This window comes from Phyllostomus hastatus, unplaced genomic scaffold (assembly GCF_019186645.2).
Source record: "Phyllostomus hastatus isolate PE091 unplaced genomic scaffold, TTU_PhHast_1.1 phas_scaffold_501, whole genome shotgun sequence".
Taxonomy (NCBI): domain Eukaryota; kingdom Metazoa; phylum Chordata; class Mammalia; order Chiroptera; family Phyllostomidae; genus Phyllostomus; species Phyllostomus hastatus.
This window is the reverse complement of record NW_025334033.1, coordinates 32174240-32188221: the sequence shown is the minus strand read 5'-3', so window position 1 is coordinate 32188221 and position 13982 is coordinate 32174240. Positions and strand designations below refer to the sequence as shown.

At 34.4% G+C, this 13982-nt stretch overlaps 1 protein-coding gene across 1 annotated transcript in view; it reads right to left on the bottom strand.

Moving 5' to 3' along the window:
• The window catches only part of GLCE (glucuronic acid epimerase), a 106357-nt gene that overhangs the window by 59998 nt on the left and 32377 nt on the right, over nt 1-13982 (bottom strand). Inside the window, exon 2 of the mRNA XM_045822650.1 lies at nt 2718-2809. The gene's annotated coding sequence lies outside the window, so the exon portion shown is untranslated. The remainder of the gene's footprint in view (nt 1-2717; nt 2810-13982) is intronic.

Genomic DNA, 13982 nt, shown 5'->3' with positions numbered 1-13982 from the left:
CTGTGAGGAATAAGTTTCATTGCTTGTAAGTTATCCAGTTATGCTATTTTGTTATAGCAGCCTGAATAGACTACAACACTGATTCTGTTTTAGTCTGAAAACCATCAAAGATATGAATAGGAAAAATTAAAAAACAAGTCTACCCAAGCCCTTTCTCACCCAGCCATACAAAAGACAAGCAGCATATTCCATTTAAAAAATTCTGTCACTGTCTAACACACACATATCTAATTTCAATAACACTGTCAAATTGGCAATGACTCAGTATTTGATTTTTAAAATAAAATATTTTATGTTGACTCAGAAAAGTAACATTGTATAGAGGATTATATGGAAGAAAAATATCAAATTGTGAACTTTTCTGCAAGTTGTTTTTAAAACTTCTTTTAAGTACAATACTGACATATAAATCAGGAATGGTTTTTTAAAAAGATGTTTTAAGATATGATAGAGGCAAAAAGCTTTAGCAGTACCTTCTTAGATCATCTGTCATTTAAAAGGAAATTCTTGCCCTGCCCAGGTGGCTCGGTTGGTTAGAGCATCGTTCCACACACCAAAAGGCTGGGAATTCGATCCCCAGTCAGGGTAAGTATGGCAGGCAAACCGATCAATGTTTCTCTCTAACATTGATGTTTCTTTCTCTTTCTTGCTCTCTAAAATCAATAAACACATGCTTGGGTGAGGATTTTTTAAATGTATTAAAAAATAAAATAAAAGTAAAAGGGAATTCTTATGCATAAGTCTCAGTCTATGAATCAGGTACTTTACAAGTGCAATCCAATTTAGACCACAATACACAAAATACTAAGGTGTCATCATTCACATATTCAACCTATCAGGATTCGTATTAATTCTTCTGCAGCTTAATTTTATCCGTCTTTTATAATTCATATGTATAAGAACTCTAATTCTAAGCTATGCTGATTTAAATATAAAATGTATCATGGTATAAAGCTACGCAAAGATATTCTTACAAATAAATTCATATATTTTTCCCTTTTTTAAAAAATAATTGCAAGTGTTTATTATTTTTTTAAAGATTTTACTTATTTATTTTTAGAGAGGAAAGGGAGGGAGAAAGAGAGAGAGAGAGAGAAACATTAATGTGCGGTTGCTGGGGGCCATGGCCTGCAACCCAGGCATGTGCCCTGACTGGGAATCGAACCTGCGATGCTTTGGTTCACAGCCCACACTCAATCCACTGAGCTATGCCAGCCAGGGCCTATTTCTCCCTTTTAAAAAGTAAATTTTTAAAAGTTTTAAACTCACTTTTTAGAACACAAGCAAAGATACCTCACAGAAGTCTTTTAGGAATCCAAATATATCTCAGGTTCTGCATGACATAATAGAGGGTATTTTTCAAATCATTTGATTTTTAAGAGATGAAGATTTCAGAAACTTGTTTCATTTTGTTAAAATTATCCAAAAACTAGCAAAAAATGTCTTTTAACAATTCTGGTTTCCAAAACAAATTCAAAACAAGAGAATTCTTTTTATCATGTATTTCATTTGCTACTGTATTTAATTTGAGATTGTTTGGAAATTCTAATTTATATGTCATATTTAAAAAAATGTGTGTTTTCTTGAGATTCCTGAGAAGCCAAGCAAACATTTTATAAACTCTCTAGAGTCAAATTTTAATTTCTCCTTCTATCTTAGGTTTTTTAAACACTCATAATTTTAGGAATCACAAACAGGTACAAGTAATTCAATATAAACTTCAGAGATAAATATAATTCCAAATTTAATCACTAAACACTTTTATATCAGAATGTTTTCATTTAAAATTTCATATAATCTAAATCACTGTTACTAAGACAGATACTAAAAACACATAATCATTACTCTCAAAATGTTACTACTTCTGTTTAAATTTACCAAAGACAGACAAGATATAATTAAAAACATCAATGTGAAAATTTTTTAGGGCAGAAAAAAGCTTGACCTTTTTCATATAAACTTTTATTTTTAAAGATATAAGCAAAAAAAGACCTACTCAGAAACAAGCAGCAGTTGGCATTTGGCTGCTCACAGCACTGTCTTATTTTTGAAATCAATTATTTCAGAAAATTAATATCTCTTCCTAAGAAATAACACAGACCCTCCACTTCAAGAAGTATGGCTTGCAGTAGGAGTACATCTACTCATATATATATATATAAATCTTCAGGTAGTTTTCATACTTGACAGCGCTTACTGACAACTAAAAATTGGTTAGTTATCACCTCACATGTTATAATTATACAGCACAGTAGGACAGCCTGATTTAATCATCCAGGCCAAGGGTCAGCAAAATTTTCTTAAAGGGCCAGATTTTAGGCTTGTGGGCCATACAGACACTGTTGCAACTAATCAACTCTGCCACTGTAGTGCTAAGGCAGCTATAGACAACATGTAATTAATGAGTGAACTATGTTCCAATAAACCTTTAGTCACCAAAACAGGTGACTGACCTGTGGGCCACAGCTTGCCAACTCCTGCACTAGGCAAACAGATCTGATTATCAATACACAAACCTCTTCAGTAAACATATAATCACATGTTCCCCTCGTATCTGGAAGTTGTACCTGGACTATTAGCTATTCAAATCACAAAGGGACCATGAAAAAATTTTCTGAGGTCAAGATCTCAGGTAGACTGAAAAGTTAAAATGTGTTAATAAAGCACACATTAAAATGTAAGTTTGAAAATGATTAAATGTTATTAAACAATCTTACCTTAATCAAATGACAGAATCTAAACTCTAATACATGTCTGGTTTCAAACTCAAAATACTTTTTGATCAAAACTTCGGTTTCTTGTCAAATTCCTAGAAAAACAAAATTAAGAACTTTTAAGTCAGATTCCAGTACCAGATAAAATGGGGTAATCACACTCAACTTTGTGAGTGTAGCTACAAGACAGACTACATGGAGCACCTACTTGAGGACTCTGAAAAGTGAACACTAGTAGCAGGCTGGGTACGAAGACCAGAATTTGAAGTATCACTGAAAGAGCATTTTGTTTCCAACTGGTTTCTTCCAGCCTGAACTTAATACGACCCCAACCAGAAGTAGGCATTAGCACACACAAAGCTTCAGAAGACGTCTAGTGGGGGCCGTAGGAAAAAGAAAGGGATCTCTTAACAAGAAAGTGTGGAAATCCCTCCCTACTTTTTTCTCCATTCCCTCAAGCTTAGCCTCCTGTGGCAGCTGTGGCAACAGAAGCCACCAGGACCCTAAGACTGATGGAGAGGAACACCTTCCTCCCTGATCAGAGTGGCTGTGCTCCCAAGGGGATGTGGTGAATCCCCGTTGCTTTTTTTCCTCTCCCTCTGTCCTCCTGCCACTTGGCCCTAGATATGGGTACAGTTGTAGATAATGCACATTGGAGAGGCATAAATTAGTCCCTACCTTTCTGGTCAGAGAATGGAAAAGAGGAACCCTGAAGAATCAGAAATTACTGGGAGACCCCAAAGGAAGAGCTTGGGAAAGCAACACTTCCAAGTTGCTTATGAACTCCTGGGCTTATCCTTAAGCACCATGTGTGTGGATCTGACCCAAACAAGCATACACAGACTTTGAGACTTGAACCCATGGGACACACCACTACCAAGTTCCAGAATGGCCAATGGGTGGTATGCATGCAGGAGAGATCCAAATCCAAATAGCATGGCAAAGTCTTTGAAATTTGATGTAACCACTACCTACAGGACTTGCAGTTTGAACCTAAATGGGCTGATCGCCTACTGAACAAATACATCAACATTCTAAATAGGGTTTAAACAAGACCCAAAATCTCATGACATAAGAGTCTAAATGCTCAGGATATAATCCAAAACTACTTGACATAAAAGAAAAACCAGGAAAATCTCAACTTCCATGGGAAAAGATGCCTACACCAAGAAAACACAGATACTGGAATTATCTAAGGAAGATATAAAAAATATTAAAGCAACTATTTAAAATGTTTTATCAGGCCCTGGCTGGTGTAGCTCAGTGGCTTGAGAGCAGGCTGAGAACCAAAGTGTCACAGGTTCGATTCCTAGTCAGGGTACATGCCTGGGTTGCAGGCCATGACCCCCAGCAGCCGCACATTGATGTTTCTCTCTCTCTCTCTCTCTCTCTCTCCCTTCCTTCCCTCTCTAAAAATAAATAAATAAATAAAATCTTTAAAAAATGTTTTATCAGGTAAGATCAAACATTCTTGAAACACGTAGAAAAATAGAAACAGAAGATATAAAGAACCAAATGCGAATCTTAAAATTAGAGAAATATCAATAACCAAAATTAAAAGCTCACTAGATGAGCTCAATAGTACAATGGAGATAACAAAATAAGTCAATGAACTTAATATAAATGAGTAGAAATTATCTAATGTGAACAATAGAAAGAAAAAGAATGAAAAAACAGAAGAGTGCCTGAGGTTCAATATTTGTGACACTAGAATCCCAGCAAAAGAGAAAAGTACAGTGTAATAAAAATATCTTAAAATATTTTCCAAATTTGTTGAAAGACATAACTTATAGATTCTAGAAGCAGAGCAAACCCCCAAACAGAATATATACAAAGGAATCCATGACCAGACACATACTAATTAGACTTCAGAAAACTGAAGACCAAAAAAGTCGTGAAATGGAAGATGAAGGTAAAAGAAAGTCAGCCTTAGATGAAAGAAAATAAGAGAATTTGTTGACAGCAGAACTACTTTAAAAGAATTGCTAAAGAAAGTTCTTCCAAAGATGATAAAGGATATCATAAGGAAACTTTGAAACACCAGGAATGAAGAAAGAGCAGCATAATTTTAAGTATCTGAGTAAATATAACAGACTATTCTTATCTTCTTGAGTACTTTAAAATAAGTTTGATAATTGAAAGTAAAAAAGTATAATGTTATCTGATGGGGCTTCCAATGTATATATTTTAATATGTATGTAATACAATATAATATGTAACACAACTACAGCATAAGGGAGTGAGTAAAGTGACTTTAATGGTGGTACATTTCTCTCTCTTTTTTTTTTTTATGGTAATTACCAGAGGGAAATGGGGGTGGGGGAGGTAGAAGCAGGGATAAATGGTGATGTAAGGAGACTTGACTTGGGGTAGTAAACAAACAATACAATAAATAGATGATGTATTCCAGAATTATACATGTGAAACCTATATAATTTTTATTAACCAATGTCAACCTCAGTAAACTCAATAAAAAAGAATGATGGTACATTTCTATGTGCCACTTGAAGTAGTAAAAATTAATTCTAAATAGACTGAAAACTTAAGTACATTGTAATTCTTAGAGTGACCACTAAAAAAACCCCCACACAAACATAGTTTAAAACACAATCAATAAATTATAATGTAATACACAACCAAAAACAAAACAAACTCAATCTGAAAGAAGGTAGGGAGAGAAAACATAGAAACAAAACACAGGGGCAACAATAATAACAAAAAGAAGAAGAAATAAAGAAAATCGTAGGCACAGGTCCAAATATATTAATAATTACATAAATGTAAAAGATCTACAAACACCAATTAAAAGAAAGGAAAAAAAAGAATTGTAGAAACATTCTTTAAATATAATGCCATAGATAATGAGGCCATTGCTGAAAGGGGTCATGACCCAAGGAAAGTGAATACCTCTAGGAAGTAGAAAGTACAAAAAATTCTCCCACAGAGTCTCCAGGAAGAAATGCAGTCTTTCTGACCCCTGGAATTTAGCTCAGTGAAACTGGTCTCAAACTTGACTTCCAGAACGGTAAGACAATAAATCTGAGCTGTTTAAGCCATTGTTTATAGTAGTTTTAAAAAATTTGAACATGGTGGTAGAAAACCAATACACTGGATCATAAAACAAATCTTTACAAACTGAAAAAAAAAAAGAAATCACATAAAGGATATTATCTGATCAATAATAAAATTAGACTACATATCAATAATAGATAACAGAACAGCCTCCAAAGAGTAGGAAATTTAAAAACACACTTTTAAGCAATCCATGGGTCAAAAAGGAAGTTTCAAAGGGAAACAAAATATTTTTAACTAAACAAAATATATAACAAATCAAAATTATAGCATGCAGCCAAAGCAGTAACTAGAGAATAAATTATAGCATCAAATGCTTATATTAGAAAAAAGAAAAGTCTAAAATTAATAAGGATTAATTTTAAGAAATTAGAAAATGGACAAATTAAAAAGCTAGTAGAAGAAAGTAGTAAACAGGAGAAATCAATAAATTTGAAACCAGTAATATAATACAAAAAAGGAGTAAAACCCAAATTGGCTCTTTGAAAAGTTCAATACAAGAAAGACTGACAAAGACAAAAAGGGAAAAGAACACCAATTCTCAGTATCAGTATGTATACGATTTTGCCTAGACCCTACAAACATTTAAGGAATAATAAGAAAATGCTGTGAACAATCTTATGCACATAAATCTGACAACTTAGATTATATGGACCAATTCCCTGAAACTGCAAATTACCAATGTTCACCCACAATGATAGTAAGTTATAGTCCTATAACTATGAAATGAGTTGAATTTGTAGTTAAAAGACTTTAAAAAAAAAAGAAACTCTCTAGTCTAAGATGATTTCACCAATTTACCAAACATTTAAAAAAGAAATAACCACAGTCCCGGTTAGTGGCTCAGTTGGGTGGAGCATCATCCCATACACTCAAAGGTTGTGGGTTTGACCCCCCATCAGGGCACATACCAAGTTTGCATGTTTGATCCCAGTCACAGTGCATACCAGAGGCAATCTACTGATGTTTCTCTCATTGATCTCTCTCTTTCTCCCTCTCTCAAATCAAAGACCATGTCCTCAGGTGAGGACTAAAACAAAATTAAAAAAGACATATAAAAAAGACACAATTGCAGACTGGTAAGACTAGTAAGAAATAAAACTGTCCCTATTTGCAAGTGAGATGACTATCTACACAAAAAATTCCAAGGAAAACAAACAAACAAACCCTCCTGGAAGTAATAAATGAATTTGTCAAGGTAAAAGAAAAAAATAAGGTCAATATCAATTATATTTCTGTATGCTAAAAAATGAACAATTTGAAACCTGAAAATTTTTAAATAATGCCATTCAAAATAGCTCCATAAAAACAAAATACTTAGGTATAAATCTGATAAAATACATGTAGGATCTATATCCTAAAAACTATAAAATGTTAATGAAGTAAGTCAAAGAAGAATTGAGTAAATAGAAATACAGACTATGATCACTGACAACAAAACTCAAAATAGTAAAGATGTCAATTTTCTCCCAAACTGGTCTACAGACTTAATACAATTTCAGTCAAAATCCTAGGATCTTTTGTTGTTATAGAGAAGCTAATTCAAAAATTAATATGGAAGGAAAAAGAACTAAAGTAACCAAAGCTATTAAAAACAAATTTTTAAAAGACAAGAAAGTTGGAGGAATCACCCTATTCAATTTTAAGGCTTTAAGCTATAGTAGTTATTAAGACAGTGTGATATTGGCAAAGTGATAGACATGTAGATCAATGGAATAAAACAACATGTTCACAAATAGTTCCATACAACATGGTCAACTGATTTTTAAAAAGGTGTAAAGTTGATAAAATGAGAAGAGCATAGTCTTTTGACAAATAGTATTAGAACAACTGAGTATCCATATGAAAAGAAAAAAAGAACTTTGACCTAAACCTCCTGCTTTATATAAAACTTAACTCAAAATGGATCATAAACCTAAATGTAAAATATAAAATGTTTACCAAAAAAAGGAACAAAATCTTTGTTACCTAGGAATGGACAAAGAGTTCTTAAATACACCAAAATAAAAAGTAAAAAGTGATAAATTGGACTTTATCAAAATTAAAAACTCCTGCTTTGGGGAGATAGCTAACCTAACATAAAGTCAAGCTACAAACAGGGAGGGAGATAATGTTTGCAGATTAGATATCCAACAAAGGACTTGTAGGCAGAATACAAGGGGGGACCTAAGAAACCATTATTTATCTTCTGAAGGACAGCCCCCTTGTAGTACAGGCTTCCCTCACTAGATGACTATTCTAGGAACCCATCTGCATCAGTGTACCAGCTGGTGTTGTTGTGAGAGGCTGCATTCGGCTTCAGTTAATTTTTTTTAGATTCTTTAAATGTGTTTGCTCATTTCATGATGGGTTATTTATGAGCACATCTGCCCACACCACAGTGAGTGTTTGGCAGTTTTTTATCATAAAGGGCATGACCCCAATGCCCCAAACTCCCTATTCACCCAATTTTGCCCTGAATGATGTTTTTTTGTTTCCCTGGATGAAAAAAGTCCTCAAAGGGAAATGTTTTACTCACGTGGAAGAGGTGAAACAAAAAATGGCAGAAGCACTTAAAGGAATCAAAATCGATGAGTTCAAAAACTGTTTTGAGATGTGGAAAAAATGTCTCAATAGGTGTATTGCATCAAATGGAGAGTACTTTGATGGTGACTGAAGTTTAAACATGTAAGAATAAATACACAATTTTTTATAAATAAATTCTGGGTTTTTTGGATCTCCCTCCATACAAAGAACTCTCAAAACTCAACAATTTACATGTGAGCAGAAGCACACCAATTAGAAAGACTAAAAAACTGCTATATATTTACTCAAGTGAACTGAAAACTTACAGTCATACAAAAATCTGCATACGATTGTTTGACTGAAGCTTTACTCATAATCACCATAACCTGGAAGGAACCAAGATGTCCTTCAACAGGTTGTTAAAATGACTAAAGAAAACAACTGGATGCAAACTTAACACTTCTTGAAATGGACAGTTTCCATTCAGAAAACTGCAAAATAGGGCAGGAGGCAGGAATTTTTTTTAAGATAAAGAATAAAGAACAAAGAACAGAAAAAACAGAAAATATCTAATTAGCTAGGGCCACACAGTTCGGGGTGAGAAGGCCCAGAGTTGGCTTGGCATTTGGGGATTGGCGGACTAGATAACTGCATTTCTGGTCAAGTGGAGTATTTACAGGCACACGGTAAATTCTGCTTTGCTGACACGGCACCTGGGGCAGGAGTGGCTCCATCTTGGGCCTAGAAGGTTGTTTCAATAAGGTGAATGGAAAAATCAATTTTGGTATACTCATACAATAGAGTACTCTGCAGGAATAAAAAGAAATAAACTATTTGATTCATGCAATTACATGGATAAATTTTAAATGAATTTTGCTAGATCTTGAAAGAAGTCAGATCCAAAAAGCTGCATACTGTATTACTGCATTCGCTGCAACACACTGGAAAAGGCAAAACCACAGGAAAAGAAAAGAGATTATTGGGGATTGGAGGATGGGGAAATGGCTGACTACAAAGCAGATGCAGAGCTGCAATATTGTGATTTATAAGAAATATGTATATTTGGTCATTCGGGTTATCAAAATAGATTTTTCATATGTATTTGGTCTTCATCCACAGCTCCCCAAACCCTTAGAATTTCCCTAGTGGTAAGTGCAATAAAAAATCCTTTATTATAATATTTGGTCTCTTGTCCTCAACATCAAATAATTGAAAACCATGAAGGTGAAATGGGTGTCTTATCATTCAAAAAAGCCCATTTTCACCACATTGTGTTTATGTTAATAAGGTGACTTTTGGAAAGCACCTAAGAATAGGGGCCGGTTGCCAGGAGAATCAACTATGTGATTAGAAGGCTAGAACTTTCAGTCCCCAAACCGTACCCCCAACATCCAGGGAGGAAGGAGAGGCTGGAGGTTGAATCAATCACCAATGGCAACAGCCAATGATTTAATCAATCATGCTCGCACAATGAAGCTTCCATAAAAGCCAAATAGGAGTGTTTCAAAGAGCTTCCAGGTTGGTGAACACGTGAAAATTTGGGGAGCATAGTGGGCTTGGAGAGGGCACGAAGGCTCCACACCCTTTCCTTATACCTTGCCCTACACATCTCTTCCATCTGGCTGTTTCTGAGTTATATTCCCTTTTGTAAACCAGTAATCTTGTAAGTAATGTGTTGCTTTGAATTCTATGAGCTGCTGCAGCAAATTAATCAAACCAAGGAGGAAATCTCCACTCTACAGCTGGTGGGTCAGAAGCACAGGTGACAATGAGGTCTTTGGATTGGCATCTGAAGTGGGGAGGTGCAGCAGAGAAGAGCAGTCTTATGGGACTGGGCCCTTAATCTGAGGAATCTGATGTTATCACTGGATAGATAGTATCAGAACTGAGTTGAATTGTAGGACATCCAGCTGATGTCTGAGAATTACTTGGTGTGGGGACCCTCTGTCATACGCACATTGCAACTGGGTCCAGATCCTTTTAACAGGAGAATTTATTAAAGTGATGAAATTATCTGTATGGTTCAAGAGTAGTGTACAATGACCCTGTGCATTTGTCAAAACCCATATAAAATTATACATCACAAAGACTGAACTTTAGTGTATGTAAATTTTTAATAATCAACTAAAAGGCTGGGGGAATTTCAAGAGAGAAGACAGTCTGTGACAAATGAATCTGACTATATTATAAATGAATAACACATCCCCACTGAGGAGAGTTTGGAAAATGAGTTGACCTTAGTAAATCTGGAAAACAGTGTCTTGAATGGAAACTTTAAGCCTAAATATTAAAGGACCTGTACATAAACACTATACTCTAGTTGGTAAATTTATTTCTCATGGTGGTACTACTTAATAATTCTGAACTTGCTTTACATGTATACTGGGGTGGAACAAGTAAGTAAATGAATGACTGAAGCCAGGTTCCTCACTGTCAGAGAGAAATTATAGTAAGCCGGGGGAGAAGGCTAGAATGAACCTATGGTACTGGGTTAGAGTCACAGACATTGGCATAAACTTAACATATATACCGCTTAATATCTAGTACCTTCATAAAATGAAGCACATCCATAAAATGAAGCAATCGCCCTGCCACCTAGAGTGTAGGCTGGAATTAGTGACTCACTTCCAAAGAACGGAATACAAAGAGACAAAATAATAAACTTTACAGTGGAGGAACCTAGCAAACACAACCTTGACTGAGCGATGTTATCATGTACTCCCCAATACTATGTGATGAAAATCTTCCCTAAAATGCCTAACCGCCGTCTAATCATAAAAACATCAAACATAAACTGGGGGTGTTCTACAAAACAACTGACAGTACTCAAAACTATCAATGTTACAAAAAAAATAAGGAAAGACTGAGAAACCACCATAAACTACAGGAGACTAAGGAGACATAACAAATGCAATGTAGAGTCCTGTACTGGATCCTGGAACAGAAAAACAAAGCCAGTAGAAAATCCAGCAAAATCCAAGTTTAAAATTTGGAGTTTGGTTAATGTACCAATGGTGGTTTCTTGTTTTGGACAAAGGTACTTGGTATTGTAAGATGCTATCATTATGGGAAGTTCTGTATTATCTTTGCAACTTTTCTATAAATCTGTAATTATTCCCAAGTAAAAGTTTCTATTATTTTAAAAAATGGACACAAGACACACTGTTCACCAAAAAAGATATATGTATGACAAAAAGCACATGACAAGACATTCAACATCATTAGCTATTAGGAACATGCAAATTAAAACCATTATCAGATATCATTGTAGATCTATTAGAATGGCTAAAATTACAAAGACTGACCATACCAAGTGCTGACAGGCAGGCAGAACAACTAGAACTATCATGCATTGCTGATGGAAATACAGAATGGTATGGACACTTTAGAAAACAGAAAAGTTTAGCAATATCTTATAAAGTTAAATTATACACTTACCATCTGATTCAGCAGTCCCAACACTATGTATTTATTTACCCAAGGGAAATGATTGTATCCACACAAACCTGTATACAAATATTTACTTCTCTATTCAACTTAGCTAAAAACTTGAAACAACTCACAATCCTTCAAAAAATGCATAAACAAACTTAGTACATCCACACAATTGAATACTACTATGTAATTAAAAGTAACCTAAGGTATAATGCTAAGTAAATAAATGCATGCATAACAGTTTCAAATGGCTTCATACTGTATTAATTCCATTATGTGATCATTTTTGAAAAGACAAAACTAACATGATAGAGGGGTTGTCATGAATTACTGACAGGTGGAAAAGGTACAACCACAAAGAGAAGTGATAGCATGAAAGAGTTTCATGAATTAATTAAACTGTCTGGATACTGACTGGGATGATGGCTACATGAATCTACAGACATGTTAAAATTCATCAACTGTGCACAGAAAGAGTCAATTTTACTGCATGCTCATTAAAAAAATAAATTTATAAACTAAAACAAACAAACAAATAACCTTTAAATCAGCAAGGTTTTTCCAGGATATTTAGTTTGGATTTTAGAGTCTATAAAAACTCTCTTGTTTATTTTGGCTACTTTTAAGGCAGAGCAGTGACCAAAAGCATAGCTCAGGCCTGACATGTGGAGTCACTGGGAGATCAATAACCTAAATGTCAGTTCCCCTAGCTAGCACATCACCTGCAAAGGAATCTAATCTGCTAACAATCACAACCCCACCTAATTGAAGAGTAAATCCTGACATCCACTTAATGGCATCATCATAAAAGAACTTCTATTAATGTTGAAGAATACTGATTTATAGTGAGTACATTCCCTGAAGGGAAAAAATGTTTGTGTTTAATTCTACTTCAAATGCATGGAGAGCATTCTAAAAATAAAAAAGTAAAAACAATAATTTATTTCCACCTTTATTATCGGGGTGAATACAATGAAAACAAATTGTTTTCTTTGAATAAGTAGGGCAAGGTGAAACAAAAATGTAAAACAGGTAACATATATATATTGTATGTAAATCAGATAATGTATAGACTATACATACACGTGGCACAAAACATTCAAATCCATATACTATAGGAATTAATTTAAATTTTTTAAAAATTTAAAAAGATTTTATTTACATTTTTTAGAGAGGGGAAGGGAGGGAGAAAGAGAGGGAGAGAACATTGATGTGCAAGAGAAGATTGCCTCTTGCATGCCCCCAATGGGGGACCTGGCCTGCAACTCTGCCACGTACCCTGACTAGGAATCGAACCAGTGACCTTTAGGTTCACAGGCTGGCACTCAATCCACTGAGCTACACTCGTCAGGGCAGAATTAATTTAAATATAAAAAGCATAAGTACAAAGGTGCTACCTTTCCTAAACACCTTTATTATATTATTTAATCCATTCCATTCCTAAATTTATTTTAGGAGTTATTTTTTAAAAGCATATTCAGCCAAATACTTGTATTTAAGTGAAACTCAGTGATTACTTCTGTTTTAAGGATACAATTGTTCTCAGCTGTGCTATTAAGTTTAGCAACAATTTCACATTGCTACACTTTATTTAAAAGAATCAGATTTTTTAAATAAGGTCAATCTATAATTGCACTAATTTCAAATGAAAAACAAAAAAACTTGTGTAAGAAATAGATTTTGCCTTAAGGCCTTTTGTTTTCCTAATATTACATTTGATCAGAAATGAAATGGCTTGCTTCAAGAAGTTAAGATTATTCTGCCCAGAAACACATTTGGAAAAATATATGATTTACATCTGGAACAGTATTCTTTCTAACTGAAGCAATTGATGTAGTTGCTCTAAGAGTTCACTAAGACCATTTTAGTTTCAACACCCATTAAAATGTGCTTATTCCTCCATGTAATTTTCTCAGATGTTCAATTTACTAAACAAAGCCTGCTTTAATAATTCAAATCTGACTTCTAAAGATGCAATGCACCTCTCAAAAGCTTTCAGTAAGACAGTAAATTTCATCTGTCTCTCTGTGGCACTGCATGTATTTAAGCTACTCCTTTATTTTAAGGTCCATAACCACAAAAGGAGTTTTCCCACTCTTTTCAAAAGAATTGAGAACCTCGGTCATTTTTATCATTGTGCCATTCACTGATACACTTCCAGCTGTCTTCAAAAGTTTCTACTTAATAAGAATTTTTACATATGAACAAAATCCGACAGGATGCTACACTCTAGACACTGAGACAGCAAAAAAATTC